Source organism: Manis javanica, chromosome 4 (genome assembly GCF_040802235.1).
Source record: "Manis javanica isolate MJ-LG chromosome 4, MJ_LKY, whole genome shotgun sequence".
NCBI classification, from domain to species: Eukaryota; Metazoa; Chordata; class Mammalia; order Pholidota; family Manidae; genus Manis; species Manis javanica.
Genome location: NC_133159.1, coordinates 91,653,702 through 91,681,232, shown reverse-complemented (window position 1 = coordinate 91,681,232; position 27,531 = coordinate 91,653,702). Strand labels below are relative to the sequence as shown.

Genomic DNA, 27,531 nt, shown 5'->3' with positions numbered 1-27,531 from the left:
TATATGTAAATAGGAAAAGTACCATTATTAGGCTATTTGGTCTCTTTATTCCCATTTGGAAATGATGTCTGTAAGTGCTAAATCCAAGACCAAGAGACAGGCCATATAAGGCATATATTAACATGGAATGAATAAGCAAATGCTTAGCTTGTCCTGATTAATGGTTTTTCCTGAGAAAAGCAGGTGTGCTGCCATCACTTGTGACCATGTGTGGTCTGTCTGCTAGGGGTTTCTCACAGGCCACTGAGTTCTTCAGCCCTTCTTGCCCCACATACCCCTGGCCTCCATGTTTTCTCATTCTCTGCCTTCGGTTGATCTTAAAGTGGTGGAGTTTATAGATGGAGAAAGGCTGAGAATGAAGTAAAAATACATATTTTCTAATACTGAAATAATTAAAAGGGTTCTTTTGCTTATTTGTTTTAAAATACCCAAATCAAAAACACTCATTTAAAAGGGTCTTGTTGGTATTAATAAATAGCTGAATCAAAGTAGCCTCAAAATGCCATGTTCCCAGGAGAAGAGCTGAGTAGGGTTCATAAAGGATCAGGATTAGATGTAAAGGGTATGTTTGTTTAGATTCTGGAGGCTTGAATGAAAAACTTGTATACTTGGTCTTGAGTCAGTAAGACATAGAAAACCAGAAAGCTTTCTTTTTAATCAGATAATAATAGGAATAAAGTGACATTTTTATTGTATTTAGTAGCCTAGGTTCAAAGTTAGTTTCTTAGGCATTAAAAATCTTACTTGGAAACATAAATAAGAAATAAAGCATGTTTATAGTCAGACAGATTTGGAAGATACTGAGTTAAACAAAGCTTAGCACAGTTCCACGTTGTAGGATCCAGGGCTCTCAGAGACTGCTGGCACTGCACGGGAACACCCCGGGTGACAGCACACAGTGTGTGCACGGAAACATCCTGGGTGACAGCACACAGTGTGTCCTCAGTGTGGAGGGCTAGTGGTCTGAGAACACGCAGGATTATAGAATGCACATGATTTTGAGGGGAGAGCAAACAGCCTAGAAGCAGAGGGAATGGTGAAAGGGTTATCCAAATAACCCAGTGGGGAGCTAATAATATCCTGCCTTAAAAGTGGCACAATGACAGAGGGGGAAGGAAGTTCTCAATGCTAGGGTATGTAAGATGTGTTCAAAAATTTGGTATAAAATAGACATCCATGAGGTTTTAACTATCCCTTACAAAAGCCTTATGCCTCTGTCCTTCATTTTTTATTAATCTATATTTCTGTCAATTGAACATTTCTATCTTTAATTAAATGTGACATATGCCAAACTCATTATAGCTTGTTGTACCAGCTCTTTTCCTATATAATTTCTTTGTCTCATGTCTCAGTCTCTCATGCTCTAACATATTGGATTCATCTTTGATTCATCCTTCTCCCCATCTGAAAACATGCCAAAAATCTCTCACTTTCACTGTTGAGTTATTGCTAAGCTCTGTCCACTTCTTCATCTCCTATGACTTCCCTTCAGATTCTATTTCCAAAATGATTTTCTTCAAAACAAGTTTAATGGTGTCACCTCCACTCTGTGCTTGAAATACTGTACTTCCTTGTGCCCTAAAGGATGGCTTCTAAGGGAGGGTTTACATGATCTGGACCAAACTCCACTAGCCACCTGAGCCAAGGCTGTTCATTGACACAACACAGGTCTGTCCCCATTGCACATGCTGTCTCCTCTACCTGAACTGTCCTTCCCTCTTTATGTGGTGAAAGCTCACTCATTCCTTAAAATTGTTTGCTTCCTCCTTGAACTCAGCTATGAAGATATTTAATATACTTGTCCTGTCACCAACTCTCATATACTTCAATGTAATCATTTATGTGGATAAAGAAAACAATATAGTCCTACCTTTGTTTCTTCTATTGAAGTCAGGTTTCTCTTCATGAGTAAGCATTTGCTCTAATCTTCTGGTAAATGTGTTGGTCTGGAACCTTCCCAAGACTCTCTAAAAGTTGAAGTAAGTAATTCCCATTAGTTCCCCTTTATTCCCTGTTCTTCAAAATATAAATACCATTTAGTTAAATATAATTGCACTTTTTCGTCCATTTTACCTTTCTAAAAACTGCATATTCCATTATGAATACTTACCACATAATTTACTAATTTTCAACTCTACAGCAGGAAAACCAGTTTCCAAGGTCACTTTCCAAGCCTTATGAAAAAACGAGATGGCAATGTGCCAATGGTTTGGTGCAGTGTCCAATTCTAATGAAAGATTAAACGTTTTAGCCAGCAATTCCAGTGTCCTCTGACTGTTTTAAAAACATTTGGTTGGATGCCATCTGTTCTTTGTGATTTATTTATGTATTGTTTGTCAATTTCTTTTTAAATATTCTCTCGACTTATTCATTTATTGTTCAATTCCTCTGGCTTCTGCACTATGAAAGTCAATAAGAATGTATTAAACAGCTAACCTGTGCCCAGCATAGTGCTGGCTAATGTGGGGAATACAAAACATTTGAGATATGCATCTGTCCTCTAGGAGTTTGTCTTTAGTCAGTGAAAAGCAAAAAAACAAAAGTAGGTAGACCACGTAACTCAAATGATCCCAGGTGCAGGTGCATTAGCTGTTGACACAAAACACACTGAGCTCCAGAATTTAGTCTCCGTGCCTCCCAGATGCTCTCTCCACTTCCCTGACAATCCCTTCCATTGATCTGTGGAATTTCTAGCAGGCGTTTCTCATGTGTTCAAGAAAAGAAATTTCTACTCACATTCTTTTGTGTTGGTATGCTCTTGGGCATTTATTGCCCAAAAATGTTTTGAGAAAGACCTTAGACCGTGGCCGCTGCTGTCAGGGGTCTTGAAATGTTTGCCTCTTTGCCAGGCAGAGCTAGGATTGCTGATACTCCTTGTCTGCTCAACACTATGACTTGATGTTGCCCATTTGATGGAAAATTGGGAAGGATTTTGCTCTTCTTAACTTTGTTATCTGAGTCCTGAAGTGTGACTGACTGCACACCTAGTCTCTCACTCTCTTTGGTCAAAATGATCCCTCATATTCTGCCTTGCACCTCTTTTTTAGAACTTGAGGTGGGTGGACAATACATTTCCTAATTCCTCACCTTGGTTTCCTCTGCCTGTGGTCAGCAATTACCGTGCATCTCTTCCTTCCTCTTACAACCAAAAATAAAATTTCTCATTCATATTGACTCATGCAAAAAAAAAAATGCTGGAAGATATCATTGATCCAAATATGCATTTGCTACAGAATAAATCCACAAAGTATCTCAATTAATACTTACAACCTCCCTGCAGGATGGGCACTGTTATTCATGTATTATAGCAGAGCATACTAAAGTTCAGAGAAAACTAGCTTAAGGGTACACAACTAGTAAGATTCCATTATTAGAAAATGTTGGCAACCAATTCTCTGAGTGGGAAACTGCAGCCGTTTGATTGCTTTGATTCGCATTACTTTTTGTTATATGTAATACATACATATATATATATATATATATATATATATATATATATATATATATATAGTTGTTGATTGGTGCCTCCCTCAGAAAAGAATCTTTTCTTTTTCATAATTCTATCGTAACCCTCTAAGTCAGATTTGAAATCAATAAACGATAAGGCCATGGTTCAAATCAGGCATTATCTGCTTCAGAATTTATCATGTCTCAATTTCTGATTGGCAAGTGAATCACAGCCAAGTACTTATTCGACTCTAGTTAGGCTCCCTTCCAGTACAGTCTTCAATTATCTTTGTTATTGTACAGCAAAGAACATTTGCTTGATGAAGTAGGGCTGATTTGCTTATTGTATGTCTCTGCATTCTCGTTAATCTCTCCAATTCTGCAATTTGTATTGGTTTTCTAGTTATTAGTGTGAATTCATGAGCATGCTTTATTATTAGTGCTGTCTCCTAGCAGTACCTAAACCTTCAGAATATACAGAAACTGACAAAACTCTGAGGTCTGAAGTCTTTGCAGGCTGAGTATGAATGGCTACACTACAACAGATGGGGAAGAGTACGGATATTTGAACTGGTGGAGCTAAAGAGCAAATAGAAATCTATTAATAGGCTTAATCATTAAAAGAGTCATCTTTTCCTTCTCATCTCTGTGGCTTAAATAGAGTTTTAAAAATGTGTTTTCATGTGTTTGTGGATTGTCACTTCTTTGGTAGTGTATATGTTCCATGATGCCAGGAGACCCAGGCTCAGTTTACTGTAGGATTCTGATTGGAGAGCCTCCTGAGCCTTCTAACAGAATTCTGTTCAGTGACCCATTTGAACTCTCTGGCTTATAATTTAATACTGGTTAAGAAATGTCCTTATTATGTCACTTCAGAAGATTCCAAACAAATAATCATAAGTTCATATTCCTGCACTTTGGGGGTAACCTGTCTTTTTTGGGGTTCCTAAGCATCTTCACACAGTACCTGACAGAGGGCAGATCCAGGTATGTCTTGACCTCGCTTGAACACTATTTTAAGGAAAAAGGAAACACTAATTAGGAAATTGCAAAGATTTTCTAAGCAATTACTCTTCTTCTCAGTAGGGTGCTATTTCCATAGGACTGTAGAACTCTCACTTCAAGGCTTGGCAAATGTAAATTTGGCATAGGATATGGGGATTCACCCACAGCATATAATATTATAGCATGTGAGCAATGTCCAAATGGCAGATTACTGGAAATAATTGTTTTGGATAGAATTGAAAGGTTTTGCTAGAGCATGGGTTTTGAGAAGAGGAATGATGGCGAACAGGAAGTGTCATTTGGAGTAAGATGGTAATGATTAAAATACCCATGTTTTGCACATGGGAAAGGTCTTCATGTTCAATGTCTGAAAACTAGCCCCATTATTTCTAGGTAAATATCCTTAAGTAAGGGAAACATACCCTTTGATTTATGTACCTTATATCTCTTATGCTTTGTGAACTGAATGATTTATGATCTTGTGTCTCTTTGGCATTGACCATTAGACCCTTTCAGATGCCAGTGGCAGGTAACCTTTCCTCCATTTCCGATCAAGTCTTACCATATACAATATTATGCAATGATGCCCTAGGACAGAAAGTATATGAATAATGATGCTTTATGGTTGCAATTATTTCTCAGTTGATTTACTCATTACTCAGAGTGTGAACGCTGAGTGAAACAATCTCTTCCTATAGTTAAATGTTACTATCAATTTAGTATTATTGATTTCTGCCATATGTAAAGTAATCATGCCTCATTTCCAATACTGAATTGTCTTTGAGTGAGTGATCATATGTCTTTACCAATCTTTCTTATTAATTACTAATATTTTTAATCTTATGTAGTACCATAAATCTTACTCATTAAATGAAAAACCATGGTTAATTCTGAATCATTAACTGAAAACTAATGACTAAATCTAACTCAATTCATGACAGTATCTTTCTAAATTCCACATTTGCTGTAATCTCCATGAAAACAGATACATTTACATGCTTGTTTCACATTTGTGTTTAAGTTTTTAATCCCAGCTTATTCTTTCCCAAATAGTTCTATATTTGTACCTTGAATTCTTCTAAAAGGTTTTAAAGAACACCTGGGTTCACTATGGCTTGGATGTTTTTGTCAAATTACTTTTCAAATCTCTGTTCTTAGGAAATTCTTAATAGCTTGATTTTATTTTTCTTTTCAAAACACTGTGATTATATATTTTTTCATTTGTTTGTTTCCAGTACCAAAACTGGTTCACCTGTTTGGCCAATAACATTGAACATGATTATATAAAACATTTATTGCAAACACAAGGAATAATTTTAGTGACATGTACTTTTTCCTTCATTTTTTCTATTAAAATTAATAATGCCCTAATGAGTGTCTTTATACATAATTTTTTTGTGCATATTTCTGCTTATTTCCTTGAGACAAACATTCAGAAGTTGTATCACTAGGAAAACATTCTTGTTTAGGCAAATTTTTATTTTGGTTTAAAGTTGATATTTAGTAAAAGGTGAAAGATTTATACGATCTGAAGAGAAACCAAAGTATAAAAGTTGATATTTAAATAATATAGCCCTGGAATTAAATGTGAATTTATTTATTGACCACTGATAGTTCTTCAATTATGAGTTACCTATTTATTAATTTCCTTTTATTACATATATATTAGAGTTTTCATCTTCTTACTGATTTCTAAGAGACATTAATCAATTTGTGGCATTAATCCCTTGACAAATGTTCTTCTGGCGTAATTTTATTTCCTCAACCCTCTTAATCTTTCCTTTATCATTCCTTGCCTTTCTTTAAAACTAAGAACTTATTTAGTACTTTCAAATTAATATTTCCCATAATTTCTTTTAGGTTTTTTTATTTTTACTTTCCCCTACTTATCACTTTAATAAATTTGTAATTTTTTTGTTCCCCATAAAACTGACCTATTGAACCCACCCTCTTGCTTTCACCATTCACTCATGTTTAGGGTGCAGTTAAAGTGGCCTTTTAGGAAGTTTGATTCATTTCACCCTCTTGCTTATAGTACTCCTTCTCCTCTGTGTCACTAGCAGCTTTACCACTCTGACTCCAGCTGGTCCCTAGCACAAATCAGAGGTGTCACACACAGTATGATGAGCAGAATGATGGCCCACACAGACTGCCCATGCTCTCACCTCTGGAACATGTGGCTACGTTACAAGCATGGCAAAAAGAACTTAGAAGACAGAAGTGAGGTAGTGTACCTTAAGAGAGGGAGGTTTCCTTGGATTATCTGTGTGGGTCCAGTGTGATCACATGGGACCTTAAAAGTGGAGGAGGAAGGCAGAACAATCAGTCAGAGAAATGTGATGGGCAAACAGGCAGGAGATGTCTGAGGCACAACAGACTTGACCTTCTGTTACTCAACTGGACAAGGAAGGTAGGCATACTGCAGAAAGTTGGAAACAGGCCTCAGCTGACAGCCAGCAAGGAAGTGGGGACCTGAGTCTGACACCATGAGGAACCAAGTTCAGCCAACAACCCAGATGAGCAAGGAAATGGATTTTCCCCTGGAGAGAGGAAGGAACGCAGCCTTGCCAAACTTCGACTTTTGCCCAGGGAGACCCAGGCTGTTCTTCTGACCTGTAGTACTGTACAATAATACATCTGTGTTGTTTAAACTGTTTAGTTTATGTTCATTTATTATGGGAGCAACAGGGACCTAACACCTGAGGCTCTCACTATGGCACTGGGCATATCTGGGTCAGACTCCGACTCAGTCCCTTGATAGCTCAGTAACTATACAGCCCTATATTCCACCTACCTCATAGGGCTGTTATGAGCCAGAAAGCAGTTAAATAATGATCTGAATAATGATAATGACAATAATACTAATAATTTTTAACCATATAATGATATAGATACACATATTTTTAAAATAATTGTAGGCAACACTTATTGTTTACGCTGCACCAGGTAATTTTCTAAGCATTTACTATGTATTACCTCTTTTGATCCTTATAATAAATTCTTATTAGATGGTATTATTATAATCTCCCATGCCTTTTTTTCTTACATATAGGGACAGTTATTTAAAAAAAAATAAAAGAAAGGAAAGAGACCAGAGGAACAGAGAGGGTAAGTAACCTACCTAAGCCCATACATAGTCAGTGTTTAAGCCAGTACACTAAACCCAGAGGGTGTGACCCAGAGCCTGTTGAATCCCCTCGCTACAGCTGCTCTATTACTGTTGTTTTTGTTTTAATATTAACCATTATCCAACAACTTCTTAATCATCACTATTTTTGTTGTTACTATATTATTATTTTCATTCCCAATATCAACAAGAAGTCCACAGATAATAGAAAGGTAGTGGTGGAAGACTTGCATATGGCATTTTGATTTAGAATAACATTTCTTTGGAGCCTATTGGTTTGATCAGGGGCCCAGTCCAGCCCCATAGAGCCTCTAGAACTGGTGTAGGAGTTCATCCCAGAGTCAGGTGAATTCTGAGTAGTTCACTGAGCTCCCATGTTCTGGCTATATAACCGATCTTCCTAATAACATACACTTTTTTTTAAGTCACACATTAAGTCAGATCGATGGCTATCATTACTGTGAAAACATGACATAGATCATTCAAATACATACAGTCAGTGTTTAAGCCAGTACACTAAACCCAGAGGGTGTGACCCAAATAGGTGGCTTTATATCAGTATAACTTTATTTTTATAATTTATTTTAGAGAAGGACAGAAAACTAAATTATTGAATTTTTCACTTATATCCAGAGGGTCTACATGCTTTGCTCTTCAGTACACTTGCTTTTATAACATATCTGCTCTGGTTTTCACAGTGTTTCACTTGGGGCTTGGGGCTGACAGAGCAGAAGTGTGTGAGAAGTGAGACAGTGAGAAGCAATGACCAGCTGTTCAATATAACGATGCCACTGAAATGAATAAATTTATCTTCCTGTGGGAGACAAAAAGTCCCTTGCTCTGCAGCAGCAATGTATGCAGAGAGGAGATACACTGAGGGCTACAGATGTGATGAGGAAGATTGGCTTGAGAGCCACAGCAGACTTCTCCCTCAGGTAAGACCCCTGCCCCTTCCCAATAAATGCAGTCACCGATGGCCTTCAGTGGCCCACAGATAGGGCATGCACTTACGTCACTTACTGAAAGGGCAGCAGTCACATTTTCCCCCTAGTCTGAACAAAATGGGTAATTGGGAGGCCTTGGGGAGTGGGCTGGGGAGGATGATTCCAGTCAAACATGGAGGTCCTAGAAGCTTAGGCCAAAGGAAACAACTTTCAGCCCCTCCATGCCCCTCCTCACCTTGCTCAGTGCTTTTCTGGCTTTTCAATTAGTGGCCAGTTTCTTTGGCAAGCTATTTACTCTGCTCATGGTTTATATTTATGGTACTCCCTTATTTTCAGTCAAGGTAACTCAGCAAAAATTCCAGCTTTGAGATTTCAACAATCCCCCTAATAGGCCTTCTGGCTTAACTTTACAAACCCATTGTCCACCCAGAAACCAGTGGGATGTCTCTCAAAAGCAGGTCTGATTGTGACCTTCTTTGCCTTATAAGCCAAAATCAAACTCAAGATCAAAGCCTCTTAATATCAGTCACTTTGCTATAAGGAGAAATTCCACATTCCTTTATACATGCTCCAAAGTCTTTCTGCTCAGGCTTCCTCTCCCTGGTTAACCTCTCCAGGCTCACGTCCTGCTGTCAACTCCCTTCCTTCCCTTGCCTCTCCAAGCTGCATCAGCCACCACGGACTGGGTTCTCATCTCCCTGCTTCCTGCTTGCTCTTGCTTCCATGTATTTGCTTTAGGCCTTCTTTCTGCTTGAAACAGTCTCCTACCACTAGGTGCTGGCCTTTGCCTGGTAATTGCCTCTTCACCCTGCCAGTCCCCAGTTTAGGGTTTCTTAACACCAGCATGGATTTAAATGCCTTCAGTCTGTATTCTTGCTGTACCCTATGTCTCCCTATTTTAACACTTACCCATGGTGAATAGTATCTGGCTATTTTGGGGGACTCCCAGTTGACCAGGAGTTCCCTAAGAATATGGTCCATCTCTTGTGCACCTTTCTTCAGGGCCCATCATGGTGCCTGGCACATGGGACAATGAGTATCTCTGTTATATCTTTCTGTTTGCCTGGTATACTCTCACCACCCAGTGTGGGGAAGGAATTGGGTTGATTAGCTAAATTTAAATCCACAATGTAGGAAATTCAAAATAATGTTTTTATGAGGATCCAAATTGCCTTGATACTCATATCAAATATCAAATAATTGAAATAATGACTTATATTTTTCTGCAATTCTTTCTTCAATTTATCCCCATCTGTATATTTACATGAGCAGTGAAAGAAAAGAGTGGATGCGAACTCAGCAGTCCAAGCAGGTTTATTGCTGAACCTGAGAGGGAGTCCTCTGTCCTGGCCAGCAGAACAAAGGAGAGGGTTTCTAATGGGTCAAGAGGCTTTTTATGGCCAGGGCTTTGGTGGGTTCTTTGAGGGGAGGGGTCAGGGGAAAGGTGGGCTTGTGGCTTGCTGACGTTTCCTCTGGAGGATGCTTGTAGCCCAGGTAAGATGACACTTAGCTCTCTCTGAGGTGGTGGGTGGGCTTATTGAAAGGTGGTACTCAGGTCCGGATTCCATTATTCTTGGTTCTAAAAGGGTATAGGGAGATGGGTCACCATTCTTTTCTTGGCTACTTACTGCTGAGAGGGGGCAATGAAAGGGATTTTCTGATATTTGGAAGCAGAAAAGCTGTTTTGAGGTGTTTTTGAGTAGTTTCCCAGGAGATGGCTGCCATTTGAGCCTGTAAAAATCTTTGGAATAGGTTACTTAAGCAGGGAAGGAAAAGAAGGAAGAGGGTGATAGAGGCGAATGGGGCCAGGAGAGGTAGAAAGTGATCAAGGGTTGTACTTGGGCTGGGGAGAGAAGGGTTAGAGCCCAGTAGCTGAGAAGGTCAGAAAGGTTGTGTGAGGAGTGTACTTATAGGGGTTGGTAGGGGGAAATTTTGGGGCTTTGGGGATAAGGAGTGCAGCTGATGCCAGCACCTGTAAGCAGAGAGGCCAGCCTTTTATCACAAGGTCAAGTTATTTGGACAGATAGGCAACAGGCTGGAGGGAGTCCCCAGCTGATTCTGCAAGTAGTCCTAATGCTGGTCCCTTTTTGCTGGTTAAGAAAATAAAAGTTTTTTAGCGTTATGTAGAGTCAAAGCAGGTGCCTTGAGGAGTGCTCACTCAAGGACCCAGAAAGAAGCAGGAATTAAGTCTGTCTCTGGCACCCTTTTTGGGGATCCCTGTGGAAGGCCTTGTAAAGGGGTTTTGCAATGAGTGAGGAATTTTGGATCCAGAGTCTAAAATAGCTAAGAAACCCTAGGAAGGAAAGAGGATCTTGCTTTGTAGTGGGGAAAGGGAGATTGTTAAAAGCTTGGTTTTGAAAGGTGGGTATGCAGCAAGGGGTGGGGTGAGGTCAAGACCAAGGTAAGTGACCTTTTGCTGTACTAGTTGAGCTTTGTTTTCTGAGACATGGTATTACTATCCAGGAATCTAAGGAGAGAGATAGTGTGGGATAGAGAATCATTTTTTAAGGAGCTGGAAAGCAAGAGGTCTTTAACATACTGGAGCAGGCAGCTAGGGGCAAGGTTGAGAGATTGGAGGTCCTTTTGTAGTGCTTGGCCAAAGTGGGGACATATCAGTTAAGACTGCCTGCCCTGCCTTAAGATAGGCTGTTGGGCTATTGTGTGATTACCAGAGAATATGCTAGGAATCTTCTCAATTCTCTGCTTTTTAAAATGGAATCTTAGCCTTAAGATGGAGTTCCTCCTGTTCTTACTATACTGTTTATATCTCAGCATTTTTCATCATAGGCGGGAAAAGTTAATTATGATGCTAGTCCCATGTCTCTGCCCCACCTCATTCAACCCCTCAAGGAATGAGGACCCTTAAAATCTTTCAAGGAAAAGTGGGTGTCGGTCACTCTTCTGTAACTGCTTCCTGCCGAGTAGGGGCGCTGTCCCTGCCTGTGGGGTCAGCAGTTCCTTGCTGTCTGTCAGGAGGAGGAGGGTCATGGAGCCATTTTAGCAGAGGCAGACACAAACAAGGGCACTTGAAAGGAGGAGGCAACTAAGTTGCAGGGCTGCCGATGTGCGTGTTCATTATCAGCGTTAGGGGGATTGAAATCCTTGTCTGAGCAACATCTGGAGTTGGATTTTTTGTTCTGGAGCAAATAAACTTGACAAGGAGATTAAGACTGAATGGTTGAGTATGAGGACTAGAAATAGTAAAATTCTAATTGAAATGATGCGAGAAAACTGTAACATATGGAGGAGTCATAGCCAGATATTTTGAGGAAACCAGAATCCAGGATCTAGTTTATTTTACAATGAATGCTGAGTAACTTTCATCAGAATTTCTGGAAGTTTTGGAATGCCCAATTTTTACAAGCACTTGTCTTTAAATCAATTAATTTTTAGCAGTACCATCTGGAGGTAGAAAAGTATGTTATCAGTCCTGTGGGTAATTCTGCAAAATTAACATAAGAATTTTACTACTCTGGTCCCCTCCCAGGATAGCAGCTTCTCTCTGGGAGCATATCAATCAAGGCTGCCTGCACTGCCCCCATGCGGTGGATGATATCTCTTCCCAGAAGGGGGTGGTGCAGTGGGGGATTACTTGAAAGGAGTGAGGGAAAGTAATATTGACCAAGGAACAATATAAAGGAGGGGTTTGGGTTGGTGTTTCTATTAAGCCTTTCATTCCAACAACAGAGATAGAGGTAGGAAGCAAAGTTCCCAAGTATTCAGTAAGCACAGAGAGGTGGCTCCCATACTACCAAGAAAGAAACCTGACTTCCTGCTACCACCATTGTTACCCATGGATCTATTGGTCTCGTTGTGGAGGGGGCCCTGGGGTCCGGGCTGCTTCAATCATCAATCGATTGCTGAAGACAAAGCCGTAAGTGCCAGGTCCTCTCTGAATGTGCCGGGTCTCCTGGAGGGTAGAGAACTCAAGGGAGGGGCTGACTTCCCTAGAGGGCAATTCACTCTCCAGTGACCCCACTGTGCACAGTGCGGACAGGGCTTTGTAGGAGGCCTGGGATTAGGGCAAGCTCTTGCCCAGTGGCCCTGACTGCCACAGTGGAAACAGTTGCTAGGCAGGTGTGGAGTGGAGCCTTTTGCAGGCTTGTCAGCGGGAGGTCGAACTAAGGAGGCCAGAATCTGACATTTGGCTTTAGCCTGTTTTTCTGAGTTTTTGTTCCTTATCGGAGTTGTTGAAAACATTAAAGGCAAGGTCTACAAGCTCTTTCTGAGGTGTTCGGGTCCATTTTCTAATTTTTGGAGCTTTTCATGAATATCTGGGTAAGACTGGGAAATGACGTGGTGGTGTCGAATAAGCCCCTCAGAGGAGTTAGGGCTGCTGTTTGTGTATTTGATCATGGCCTCTTAAAGGTGGTTCATAATAAAGAAAGCTGAGTTTTCATCTGCCCCCTGGGTAATTTCCCTGAGGTGAATTTGTGAGGGTTTTTTGAGAAGGACCCATCTTTTGTTCAATATGCTCCAGATAATTAATTGAAAAGGAGACATGAATACAAATGGGCTTTTCAGTGCCTGCCCCCCTCACAGAGGGGTAGGATAGGGCAGGAAGCAGTCTGAGGAGGCACTGGGTGGGAAGCAGGAGTGCGAGAGCATGTGTGAGGCTGGGGCAGGCGGGTGAGGGGTTGGGGTTAGAAGAAGCCCATGTGCTGGTGACATCAGAGAGGAGGAAGGGGGGTGCTCAGAGGAAAACAGGCTGGTGCGCAGGCAGAAAGGAGGAGGGGGAAGGGTACTGGGGGGAGGCCGACCGTGGGGAGGGATCTGGATTTTGCTGAGGCTCTTGGGGAGGAGTATAATAAGGTGGAGGGTAACAAAGAGGGGAGGTAAAGGTGCGATGTTGTCAGGGTAGGGGTAGGGGATTTTTGTCCCGTGAAGAGAACTTTAGAGGGTTTTGGTTCCACTCTCACCTGAGTTGTTAGAGTCATCAAAAGGCATAGAGTCAGCAAGAGTTGTAAGGAAGGGTCTTGGCCAGGAAAGCCTCCCGGGGATCCGGGGACAATAGGAAGTTAAGGTACCTGGGGAGACTACTAAACTGTTTAGGAGAGTTGCCTGGGCTGAGGCCCGCAGTTGTGAGAAAAAAAGAACAGAAGAAACAAAAGGAAGGTTGCTTAGGGAGGGGGAAGGCTTGGACTTAGGGAGCCTCTGACCATTCGCCAGGCCTCTGGAGGAAGTTATCAAGATCTCGGGGAATTTGGAAATAGAAATTGCCCCCAGCTGGCCAGTATGACCCATTATTGTTTATATTGAGGCCACGTGGAAGTAGAGTAAAAGACTAGTGTTTTTCATTTAATGTCTTCTCTTAATCCCAATTGGGAAAGATTATGTAGGAGACCGCTGAGGGGGTGTCTCCCAAAGTCTTTGAGGGAGAATTGCCCATTGTGGGAGAGCAAGAAAGGGTGGCCGGGGTTTGGGAAACACGCTGCCGGGATGTCTCCCTGAGATCAGTTTCCCAGCCGGATTGTCCTGCACCCCAGAAGGAAGCGTCCCCCCAGTCAGAGTGCAGGAAGTCCCCTTACAGTGTTCTCAACTGGAGAACAGAGAGGAACAGAGAGGATCGAGGCAAGGGGACCCGGACTGACTTTCTCTTGGCGCCAAGAGAAAACCGATGAGATGCCAACATCTCACCCTCCTGGGAACTGCGATGGATTGATAGCCGGTGGTGGATGTGGAGACTGAGGTCTGCCAAGATGGTCCCTGGACTGGAGTTCTCAAGGGGGGTGTTGGGTGAGGTGGGGAGGGAGACGGGGCGAGACACAGAGGGCCCTCAGAATGTAGGCTCTAGTCCAGGACAAGCTGCTTCCTAGGCTGCAAAAGAGCCCCTCCCCTCGGCGCCCACTCGCGGGTTTCCGCACCATTTGAAAGAAGAGAGCGGATGCGAACTCCACAGTCCAAACGTGTTTATTGCTGAACTTGAGAGGGACCCCTCTGTCCTGGCCAGTGGAACAAAGGAAAGAGGGTCTCTAATGGGTCAAGAGACTTTTTATGGCCAGGGCTTTGGTGGGCTCTTTGAGGGGAGGGATCAGGGGACAGGTGGGCTTGTGGCTTGCTGACGTGTCCTCTGGAGGATGCTTGTAGCCTAGGTAAGATGACACGTAGGTAGGTCTCTCTGAGAAGGTGGGTTGGCTTATTCAAAAGGCGGTCCTCAGGTCCGGATTCTATCAGGCAGAATCCTGCCTCAGAACTTTGGAACCTGGTAGAAAGCGGTGCCGTCATTTCACATATGGCCCTTTTTCATAAGCTAACAATGTACCATCCTTTTCTTAGCAAGCAGCATAGTAATCCTTTAATATATATATATCTATGTCATCTGTCATTGAATGTTTGTGTTAATTTCACATGCTATATGTTATTTATATTTCCTTTTACCTTTTATTTTATAATCTCTATTTTATAAAGATAGACACAACTCAGCTCAGTGTGCTTAGTCTTAGCTTGAAGTCAGTAAGTGACTGACCACATATCTCTGATTCACTATGTGAAGTCAAGTTTCTTTTCAATTCTGGGTTATTTGGAAACATTTCTGGTTCAAAACCCAAAATGATTCAGACTGTAAATCCCACGGGAACAAAGCCCATGTATGGTTCCCTCACCACTGTGTTGCCTATCACTGGACTTGGCAGAAAGTAGATACTTAATAATTATTTGTTAAATTAATGAGGGAACCTACACTGGGAATTATTTATATTGCCTTTCAAGTCTTTTATATTTGCAAATAGTACACAGAGAAGAGATGTAACTTTCTAAGGTACCTAACATGCAAGAGGGATACAGGACATTTAAGTGGAAATAGACAGACATCAGAGATGAATTTTGGCTTTGTTATTAGTTTGCTGAGTGCTTTGGAGCCATTATTTGAATCCTAAATCTCAGTTCTCGCTTCCAGAATTTCCATCATCTGGCTGGAACAGATAGACAGCATCACTTGCTTCATAGGGTTTTTGTGGGAGAGATAACATATAAAAAGTATATACCATTTTGGAGATGCTAGATAAATATTAGTAGTTCTCTTCCTGATGTGAGGGAGAAGTATTAATTCATAGCCATTTAGGTCAGCAAGAGATTCAATCATCTAAAGAATTTTTCTAAATAGTCATTATGTATTTATAATTCCAGTCTGCTTGATTTATATGAGCCTCTGTTAGCTGCTTCTAAGTGGTTTCTAGCTTTTACATACCCCCAGAGTTTTTTCATTCTGTTATATAGGCTGAAAATGAATTCTGAAAAATCATACCAGTATAACTCAACAGTCTTTCAGGATGGAGGATTAGCTGTGAGTTTTGCCCAGGAAAAATAACAACCATGGTAAAATGTCTTGTAAATCCATACCTGAATGGAAAGAGCATATTAGAAGTTAAGCTCTTGATTTTAATATATGTGAGCTTTAGGCTACCTTTTGTATTTCACTTGGTATGCTAATCCACACAGAAAACATTACAGAAGTTTTGATTTCACGAAACCCCCTCTCAATGACTTTTAACTATCTAAGTGCTGAAATGGGCAGTTTTGCCATCCATTCTAACTACTCACAGAATCAGAGAACATAAGTTTCACTTTTCAACAAAAATTATTCTAGGCATGAATTATGTTTACGGAGTTAATAAAATATTGTACCTTCTTTTGTTTCTTTTATGTTTCCATATTAATGTAGTTAAATTCTTTCCTTTCCTTCAAATGGCTCTTTAAAAAAAATAAGTTCAAATAATATGTTCTTGGCCATTTCTGCAACTGATTATTGCTGCTTGTTAATCTCTGGCAAACTCCTTCCCCAAGTGAAAATATGTGAGGATTTCTGAAGCAATGTGCAATGACATCAGCTGTTTATATAGAATTTTAGCAGTCAGAGCGACCTTGGTTTGAATAGTGGCTCTGATTTGTTAGCTAAGCCATCTTAACTGATATGAGTCTCAATTTCCCTGTTGGTCAAAAGCAGACATTATTATCTATCTAACCAGTTTGTTGGATGAAGTAATATATGTAGATCTCTCTGTACGGAGCAGAAGCTCTATGAATATTAATCCCTTCTCCACTTCCCTCCGTGAAGTATTTAACTATCTATATGATGCTGATGGCTTTATGGCCAGTAACAATACCTCTTTGAATTTATGTGTTACTTGTCACTTTTGCCAAGCACTTTCCTGCTAGTTTTTCACCTTCCTAACAAAACTGAGAGGTGGGTAGCATGGTGATTACACTTCTGTTTGGGAAATGAAAACCATGTATTAAATTGTAAAATTCTTAGGTGTAAAGTCTTTTGCTCTTTTCTTTCTTCCTCAGGCTGTGCTTAGCACAGAGCTTGGCATACATGCAGAGCTATATAAATATTTGTTGTATGGAACTGATGAATGGGAAGAGCAGTAAGTTGTCCAAGGTCACACAGTGAGAGGTGATGGCTAGACCAGGACAGGATTCCTCTGACTTTCAGATTTTTCCATTAGACAAGTGGAGACCAACAGTTCAATTTTTTTCCAAAAGGGTCAGTTGAGGGAAAATAAATATGTTTATGTGCCACAGTTTTCCAATTAAAATGAAAATAGCTTTATTGAGTCTCAAGGAAAAATATATTTCTTCTAGTAGGATTACTTACTTCTGCAGTAGGAAAATGCCAATGAGAAATATTAGCAGTCCTTTTTCAATACCAAAATGTTAGTATCTGGGCATATTTGAGAAGGAGCTACCCAGAGGCAGCTTTCCAATCTTTTTTCCCTTATATCTGCAAAGCACGTTAGAGTTCACAAAGTGCTTTCACAGGCATTATCTAATTGCATTCTTGAAACAATCCCAGGAAGACGTATTATTACCAACCACACTTTCCAAGGGGTATGCTGAAGCTGAGGAGGGGAAATGACCTGCCTAAGGGCACACAGCAAGTGCCTAATGAACAAGGCTAGGTGCACTGCCTTCCACACCATATACTCTGAGCACTTGCTCCCTTCGCCTGTTCTAGGTCCTGCAAGGGATATAAAATCGATGCCCCCACCGACCCAAAACAAACATTTTGAGCATTTGCCTCTTTCACTCTCTGTCTCTGCTCATGTGCTTTTTTTTTTTTTCCAATCCAGCTGAGTACAGAAGCCTGGGAATGAACCAGTCCAATGACAACAAAAAAATATGATGGTAGTACTTGGGAGGCTTTCTGCCCTAAAGTCCTGGCTTGTATGGACAGGAAGACTACAGTGAGAATTATCCTGTGAGCTACAACATGGCTTTCTGGCCTATAAGCTGCTCTGTATGACCTGGTTGGGTGGTTGATGCTACCAAGTCAGAGGTTTGTTCTGGTTTATGGAACGCCAGTGATCTGATATGGTTTTGACTAGGAAACCTAGAAATTAATTTTGCCATCATATGCAAATATAATAATTCTTTAGAAATTTGTCATTCAATGTGCATGCAGTGATCCTTCTTTCCCACATTTGTTCATTCTATTTTTTTCATATATTCCTCATTTGATTGTGTTTACTTGCAATCAGAGATTGTGATAAAACAGTTATTTATTTAACCATGATGCTCATTGTGGGCAAGTGAACAGAGGTTATTTCCCCACAATTTCTCTTCAGGGAGTTCTCCAAGCTTCTTTGGAGAGTGGAGAAATTTGTGCTAGGCAGGTACATATTTGCATAAAGTGCCAAACTGGGAGGTATGCAGTGGGAGTGAGGATGGCACCAGGGGCATGGCTTTCTGATGATGAAACTGTCTCCCTGCCTACAATCTCACCTCCTAGATCTCCTTGTTTATCTTCCTTGCTGTGGTTTCTCATTTGTCACAGATGCATGAGGTAAGAATTAATTCTGAGGGTTTTTTTAAAAGATGTTTTTACTTTTTTGCTTCTAAAGCAGTTCATCCCTCATTTATATTTCACAGTTTATCTGTTACAAGTGACATCATTTCCCAAATTTCTTTGAAGATGAAAAAGCTGTCTACCATTATAATAGCAATAATGCCTTTTGCAGGGAGAAAGAACACTTGTGAAACCTTATGTTGGCCTCACACAGCGTGCTACTCTTGAAGAAATCCAGAGCTGCTTTATATTTGATTTTCTGCTTTCAGACCCAATAGAAATAATCATTGACTTGTGTTAGACATGGTTGTGTGTGCTAGCTGACTGATGAAGTTCACATTTAGTGGACTTGCTGAGTTTTTCTGTTTGTTCTTTGAGTCGTGCTACTGAAAGTGAAATTAGACCATCTATACCAGCTGCTGTTTTGGTGGCTTAAGTGGATAGATTTAGTCCATGGTCAGGAGGTCACCTTAGACGTGGGTACATATAATTTTTCTTCTTCTCGTATTTTCCTACATCTGCAATTCTGAAATTATATGCTCTCCTTTTTTAGCAAAAAAGTATTAATGTAAATATCAATCAAAAAGGAGTTTATTGAATTGGAAATCTTCACAACATGCAATTTGCAAGTATTCATCACTTTTGTGATGTTTATCACTTTCCATATTTCCAACATCTAATAACTATAGAAACAAAATTTTACCCAATGTCTGTTTATTTAATAGAATCAAAATCCCAGAAACTTATACTTATATCCAAAATTTCCCAAAAAGCTAATTATTATAGTTGATGAGAAAGCTTGTATTTTCCTTCCCCTACATGGTAACTCAATTTATTATCAAAGATAACATTTAGTCCAACATTATTTACACTTAGTATATATTTATGAGTCGCCTAATTGCCCAGGCACAATGCTCAGCCCTTAAATACTAAGATGTGATCCTAGAGTATTGCAGTAGTGTCTTAACTGATTTCCTTGCATTTTTTTTCTTTGTACCCACTCTTTCATGTTGACATTTCTTTTATGAAGCCATTTTTGATTTATCATCAGAATTATTTTAATCTCTCTTCATTTATAGCAGAACACTATTCTTGTTTTATGGCATATGATATATGCTATTCATTTGATAACATGGAAGTTGTAGATAATGTAGATAATAACCACTGAGTATAACAAACATACAAAGAAATGCACAAATCACATGTAATTCTCAGTAAGTTCTCACAAAGTGAACATATTCAGATTACCCCTTTCCAGAGTAGTAAATAGGACATTACCAGTTGTTGCCAAGTGGTCACACCTATGCTCTGTTCCAGTCACAGTCCTTCTCACCAAAGGTAACACTATCTGTATCTCATCCCCATATATGAGTATTAGTTTTGTGTGTCTGATTCTTTTGCTCAATTTTATGTGTATGAGTATAGGCATTTATAGGTATGAGTATAGGCAAGTACATTCATCAGTACTGCTGTGTAATTTCCCATTTTATGGATATACTCCAATTTATTTATTCATTTTACTGTTGAAATTTGTTTTAGTTTACTTGTTTTGTTTACTAGTTTGGGGCTATTAGAAAGAGTGCAGCTACATACGTTCTAACAGAGAGCTTTCAATAACAGATACATGTGCATACCCCTTCATTCATTTATCCTCCTCTTGGGATGTAGAATTGCCAACATGCAATCAAGAGTTCAATTAAAATTATTTTTAATACAGTAATACGTTCAGTAAGTCTTTGAGATTTGAAAGCAAGTAAACAGAACTTGTTAAGCTGGTTCACTTCCCAATTCCAAACGTCAGAGTTTTTAAATATCTTTCAAGTTCTATTCCCCAGAAAAAAGCTAGTTAGTAGAGATTATTAAAGAAAATCTGCCCTCAGTTTAAGAGAAATAAACAAAATATCCTGAAGCATTAAAGAAAAAGGAGAAATCACAAAAATTTTTAAGGTAATATGAATTCCTAAAGAGGAGATTTCACATGAATTCCTAGAAACTTTTATAAAAACAACTCATATTAATACTTAGTAAACTGAAACTGGGTCTTGACGATGAATCCTAAAAAGACTAAAATGATTTCTAAGATATAAAAAATAAATTTTGCATTGAAAACATTTGATGTGGTGTAGTAGAATTGTCCTCAAATACAATAAGGTAAGAGAGATAGAAGACATACTGGAGTAATTTTTAAAGTGTACACAATTAATCCTAAGAGAAGATAGAGTTGAGACTATGCTTTGTAAAATAGAAATCACCAGAGAAGAACAGAGAACAAAGAGGAATGACTAATAGCAAGGACATACTAAAATTAAAAATTCTAGAAACAAAATAAAAACTCTCACGATGGGAATTGAAGGAAATTAAAAACTCCTAGTATGGTTCCACATAAAATATATAAATGTAAACTGCTACTAAAAAGATATTAACAATTTTTTAACTTAAATTTTCAATGTCAATAAACAATAAAATATCAAATAAATACTGATTAAATAATTTATCCAAATGACTTTTCCTAAATAAAGCACTGGTGGAGATAATCTAGCATCTTAAAACATGGAATTCCATATCTTGAGCTCAGCAACAAAGTCTCTTTTCTTTTTGCATTTCCTGGCACCTTATTTAGTTAATACATGTTCCAATTTTATACAAATTGATCATTCTTTAGTCTTGTATAAATGAATATTTTGCTTATTATATTTTAAAATGCCTTAAGACATCTCAAAATGACTTACAGGATCAATGATGAGCATTCAAGAGTTAAGTAATAGTGATATCTCAAAATATAGGTGCACTTTTATACCAATAATGGAATAGCCACTAAATGTGGCTATTATTTTTGAAAAGAAACAATTAGATTTAATTAAACAACATCATGAAGATAGGGAAAAGACTAATAAAAATAAATTAGAATATAAACACAAAATTAAAGGAGGGTTAGTACTGAAAATTCTTAACTGGTATAATGCTGGAGCAAAATAGGATGGAAAAGAAAAATATCTGAAAATTAGTGGATTCTACATTCAAAATAAAATGAAGATATATGGGAAGTGGTAGAAGGTAAGAGAGAAGCTATTAAAGTATTCAACTATTTTTTCAAATATGAAGAAAGACTAGTATTTCAAAATTTGTAATGCATTATAAAATTAATTCTGCTATTAAGCGACCAGTAAAATAACATAAAATAGGATCATAGAAGACATCTAAACAATTAGAATAATATATTTAAATCATTTAAAATCTCTATAAAAAGATGAAGGATCTTGAATTGATAAAATATATAAAATACATTTTTTTTTAGAAATTTACATATAAACACCAGTGGGGACTTCTCCAGGCCCTTCACTGAGGTCTGAGCATCACCACTTCTTCAGCGTCTGCCACTGTCAGGAGTTAGGGGTCCCAAGCACACAGCAATATCTGCCTTCCTTTGCCCCGTCCTTCCCAGGCCAGTGCAATCCCTTTACTGAGGTGCCAACCTGAGCAGAACTATATTTGGGGACTGCCATTTGTAAGGGGCCATTCAAGGAAGGATTTCTGCTGAAAATGAAACCTTTAGCATCAGTGACTCACAAATCAGCAACACAGAATTTTGCAAATAATCGAGAACCATCACCATCAACTTTGTTCAACTATTTTTAATTTTTATGACTATGCAAGCAAAGTTAACAAAGAGAGTTTGGATGGGATCCTGAAAGATCAGGGAAAGAAACTTACTGGTGGTACAGATTCCAGCAAAACATGCTGTAGAAACCCACTGAGAGGAGGTTATCCATGAGCAGCTCACTGGCACCCTCCGTGTGGCTGACCTCATTTCAATTATAGAACATTCTTCTGTTCAGCTTCACCTCCACTGCCAGTAATTCCACTCATGCTTTAGAATACTTTCTCTTTAGACCAAATCAAAGGTATAATCAAAGGAAATCCTTTGCTTTTCCCAATCTAGGCAGCACTAGCCAGCAAGAGTATACAAAGTGCCTTCAGTTACAGATGCTTCCCCAAGGTATACCAAAGTTATATAAGAAAATGGTACTGACTTTTCTGACGAGGATGGAGGAATGCAAGACAGGGCGATTACAAGCTTGTAAGGCAGTCCCCACAGGCCAGAGTGCACCCATGTGGAAACGAGTGAGCTAGCAGTTGCATCTTGTCAGGCAGAAAGTGAACCAATTAAGAAGACATATCACTCAGAGGAGAAACGGAAACAAACTAGAAGGAAGATTGCAGCAGGTGCTGCTTAGTAGACAGGCGCCACTTGCAAGTTTAAAACCAGTGTCGGTCCCGGGATGCTGTAACGGGGCTCAAAACTGACGGTAGAAGCACACTTGGAGATGCTGAGGCCTCGCATCCTCCTCCCTCGTGTTTTGATTTTCACTCACGTAATCAAGAACGTACTTTGAACCATTTCACATGGAAAGTAGTGTGTTTATGCCTTCACCTCAAGCCGTGGGCTCTTCTGGCTGTGCGTCCACACCAGTGCTGGACTGAAGTATCCTGGAAGGAGAGCAGACCTTCCTTCCCAAAGTGCAGCAGGAGACAGAGTTGAGGAGTCTGAGACGACAGTGATTATGAAAACTGGATCGATTCCAATAGAGACTCACACTGGAGGGATTGACGATCCATGACACATTCCCATGGGGGTCTTCAGGAAAACTCAAACCTCCCAGATTTAACTAAAGCAAAGGAACTCCCCACTTAAGATGGATTTTCTTAATTACTTGTTGAGAAAAAATTGTGAGCACTTAATCTGGGGGGAGAACTGCTTTCTCAGAACCCTGGACTCCCAGGAGGAGACTGCTTGTGTGCAGAACTTGTCAGAGACTTGAATCTGTACACCTTCTGACCCAGTGTGCATGTTTCAAGACACAATTGTTATGGACATCAAATTGTCCTAATTCTGGTGCAATTCATGGATATAACTGGTATATTTAAGCTAAGTAAAATTTATGAACAGTTTCTGTTCTTTAAATTAATTGGAAATTAGAGACTAAGCAGAAGTAGTCTGTAAATGTCCTATAATTAGTCTACAAAAAGCTTACCCTGTGTGCTATCATGCCTTGAAATTCACATTTTCAAAAGGTAGTGAGCTTAGCAGCAGCCTTAAAAGAATCTTCTGTCTGTGATGAGCCAAGTTCATCTTTGTCAAAATTTTTTTTTGATAATTTCAAGAAGGCTGATTGGAACAAATCATATGTGCCTTTTTTTTGTCTTCTCAGATAGGACTTTGTGAGATTGAAAGGGCTTTGTTTAAACTTTTTTTACTAGCCTAATATGTATTGGCACTTAAAATGTTGCCTTTCTTAAAAAATGTAGAGATGCTTGTTACCATTAAGTAGTGATTCAGGTGAGCATGTCATAAAATAAATAAATTTTTTTTTAGGGTTAGTGTGTGCTAGCCACATTTATGGTCTCTGTTCTGGAGCCTTAAAAGGAGGACATACAGCAGTGGGTATTAGAGAGGAGTTATGTACCAGACCTGAATGTTATGGGGACCAGATTCCAGACACAGTAGATTTAGTTTAGTCCATATGTAATGGACATAATTTATTTAGATTTCCTGAAAAATCCTAGTGTTAAATTTATTTATGGAGGAAAGATATTAATAAACTGAGAATATTGATGAATAAAGATTCATTTTGAATCTGGGGAGGTTAAGCCTATGTGCTAGAGGTAAAAATATTGCACACTATCTATGTTTTATTTTCACGATCTATTTTTTTTTCAAATGTACAGATTATATCAACAATTTTCAGATTGGAGGAAAATAAAGTAACTTCTTTGTGTGCTGGTGGTAGTTCAATTCTAAAGTCAGGGAATATTAAAACTCACAGCTTTTTGCTTGGAGTTCATAAAATTAAAAGTTAAGAAAAAGAAATGAAATAAACTAAACATGCCATTTAAAATCATAGAAAAGTCAGGATAAGAATGATAAGAAGCAAATTTTCAACATCTATTTTCAAGATAATAGTTGAAGTAGACAAGTTTACCTGTAAATATTGATCAAAGTACCTAACTAGTCACCTCTGCACTACTATATAAAGTATAGATGTGATAAAATTGCCAATGATGGTGTCAATTCTTACTTAGATTTCCAGATTTCATATTGGGGTTGTTAACCAAGGGATTTTAGTGGCATAGTAGGCTAAATGTATAATGTATCAAAAGTATTGATTGTGATATAATGCTTAGTACATTTAAACTTACTAATATAGTAGCAAAGGTCTTCCTAGGAGACTGATGTTCATAGTTGATATGAATGAAAATTGCCAGCACAAGATTTATACTAACAACTTTCCATACATTTCATATTATTGTTTTTATTTTATATAAACTTATTTTGCAGAGAAACCCAACATGAGATAAAGTAGAGCCTTCTGAAAGCTGTGTTTTCCTTTGTTTATAGCAATTGGAGAAATTCTAGGAGTATTCATGAAAATGAATACAATATAGGAAATACAATAGGAAGAAATCCATTTTATGTATCAAATTGTTGAATACTTTTTTGAAGATTTGTCGTGCTCAGTTTCAGCAACCTCAGTGCATAATTTAAGGATATCATTTCATATCATCATATGGTTTTAACATCTACCCTGAGTATTTCCCTGGTAACAAATGTATTTGACACTATCACAGATGAAATTTTTTGTTTGGGTACATATTAACCTGTCATTTCCCCAGTGCTCTGTTTTAAAATATTGAGATTGGTGGCTTTATATACAATTTATGCCAATCTACCTCAACCATGCTGAACTCTAATCCAAAAATTTAAGCTATAAAATTTAATAAAACATTTTTCAAGCAAAATACACTTTTAGTTGTCACCAAGAAAGTTTGACAGACCATTTGTCATAGAAATTTTGAAACCCCAGATATTGAATCATCTTTATTTATGTTCTGTTGTTTCTTTATAGTCAAAGTATAAAAGTTAACCAGTTTTCATGATGTGTTTTTCATATCTGTTAGTTAAGTAATATTTTTCACTCTGTTTCCTCTAATATACATATATTTTAGTTCACTATTAACCCCTTCAAATATGTATGAAAATACATTTCATTCACTGTACAATCTAGATTAGGCTTAACCTTGTTTCATTTGTTTTCACATGTTTTTCATTGAAGTAGACCAACTTTGGAGGCCAATGTTAGGAGGTATGAACCATTTTTGAAGAAGATAAACATCGTCCATATAAATATAGTAGGATTGAATTAAGAAAAGAAGAAAAAATGCTGCCTCTGAGAAAAAAACTAGTAAGATACAGATATAAAGAGTGTGGTTAGAGGATTATTCTTGGTGTTAGGATAGGGAATACTTTAGTGTCTGCATAACAAAGAAAATAACTTGGATATGGGGTGGTGGACAAATGTTACCATTAGTAATTGATAGCCAAGGACCTTCAGAGAAAGGAGACAGATATTTATACTTTTCATTTAAAATTTTTTTAAATTATTTTTATTTTTATTTCTATTTTTGTATCTTTAATGTACAATTACATGAGCAACATTATAGTTACTAGACTCCCCCCATTATCAACTCTCCACCACATACTCCACTACAGTCACTGTCCATCAGCATAGTAAGATGCTCTAGAATCATTACTTGTCTTCTCTGTGTTGTATAGCCCTCCCTGTGCCCCCCTCTACATTATACATGCTAATCTTAATGCCCCTTTTTCTCCTTATCCCACCCTGCCCACCCATCCTCCCCAGTCCCTTTCCCTTTGGTAACTGTTAGTCCATTCTTGGATTCTATGACTCTGCTCCTATTTTGTTCCTTCAGTTTTTCTTTGTTCTTATACTCCACATATGAGTGAAATCATTTGGTACTTGTCTTTCTCTGCCTGGCTTATTTCACTGAGCATAATACCATCTAGCTCCATTCATGTTGTTGCAAATGGTAGGATTTGTTTCTTTCTTATGGCTGAATAATATTCCACTGTGTATATGTACCACTTCTTCTTTATCCATTCATCTACTGATGGACACTTAGGTTGCTTCCATTTCTTGGCTATTGTAAATAGTGCTGCGATAAACATAGGGGTGCATCTGTTTTTTTGAAACTGGGCTCCTGCATTCTTAGGGTAAATTCCTAGGAGTAGAATTCCTGGGTCAAATGGTATTTCTATTTTTAGTTTTTTGAAGAACCTCCATACTACTTTTCACAGTGGTTGAATTAGTTTACATTCCCACCAGCAGTGTAGGAGGGTTCCCCTTTCTTGGCATCCTTGTCAGCATTTGTTGTTCCTAGTCTTTTCTGTGTTGACCATTCTAACTGATGTGAGGTGATATCTCACTGTGGTTTTAATTTGCATTTCCCTGGTGATTAGTGATGTAGAGAATCTTTTCATGTGCCTATATGCCATCTGAATTTCTTCTTTGGAGAAGTGTCTGTTCATATTCTTTGCTCATTTTTTAATTTGTATTGTTCCCGATCTTAGGGAAAAAACTTTCAGCTTCTTGTGTTAAGTATGATGTTGGCTGTGGGTTTGTTATATATGGCCTTTATTATGTTGAGGTACTTACCCTCTATACCCATTTTGTTGAGAGTTTTTATCATGAACCAATGTTGAATTTTGTCAAATGCTTTCTCAGCATCTATGGAGATGATCATGTGGTTTTTGTCCTTTTTGTTGACGTGGTGGATGATGTATGGTTGCTGTGGGTGGGGCTGCTCTGCAGCAATTGTGGGTTAGCCGGTTTGCTTGCAGTGTCATGGTGGGGTGTGGGGGTACGGATGAACGGCAGGCTGCTTATCGCTGTTAGTGGCTTTGGAGCTGCATTGCTACCCAGGAGGGTATGGCAGTTGAAGTTCCTTAAAGTTCCCAACCTGCTTGGCTGAGTGTGCCTGGAAAACTTTGTCTGCCTGTTAAACCCCTGTCCCTTTAAGCCTTCTAAAGCACCCACTTTTCTTTTGTCCCAGGGCAGCTGGCTGTGGGGAACTGTTCACAGTCTTAGTCTTGGATTATGCTTTTCCATTCCTCTAATACCCTGTACACCATGCAATGTGTGTCTGTGCTCCCAGTGTAGATTACTAGAGCTGGTTACTTAGCAGTCCTGTGCTTCCACTCCCTCCCCACCTGATTCTTTTCCTCCTGCTGGTGAGCTGGGGTGGGGGAAGTTATTGGGTCCTGCTGGGTCATGGCTTTGTATCTTACCCTTTTCCATGATGTTGAGTTCTCACAGATGTATATGTAACCTGGCTGTTGTACTGTATCTTCTGGTCTCTCTTTT

General features: G+C 38.9%; 1 pseudogene; it reads left to right on the top strand.

Moving 5' to 3' along the window:
• The window catches only part of LOC108395209 (BRISC complex subunit Abraxas 2 pseudogene), a 61,227-nt pseudogene extending 38,250 nt beyond the window's left edge, over nucleotides 1–22,977 (top strand).
• Nucleotides 22,978–27,531: the final 4,554 nt, after the last annotated feature.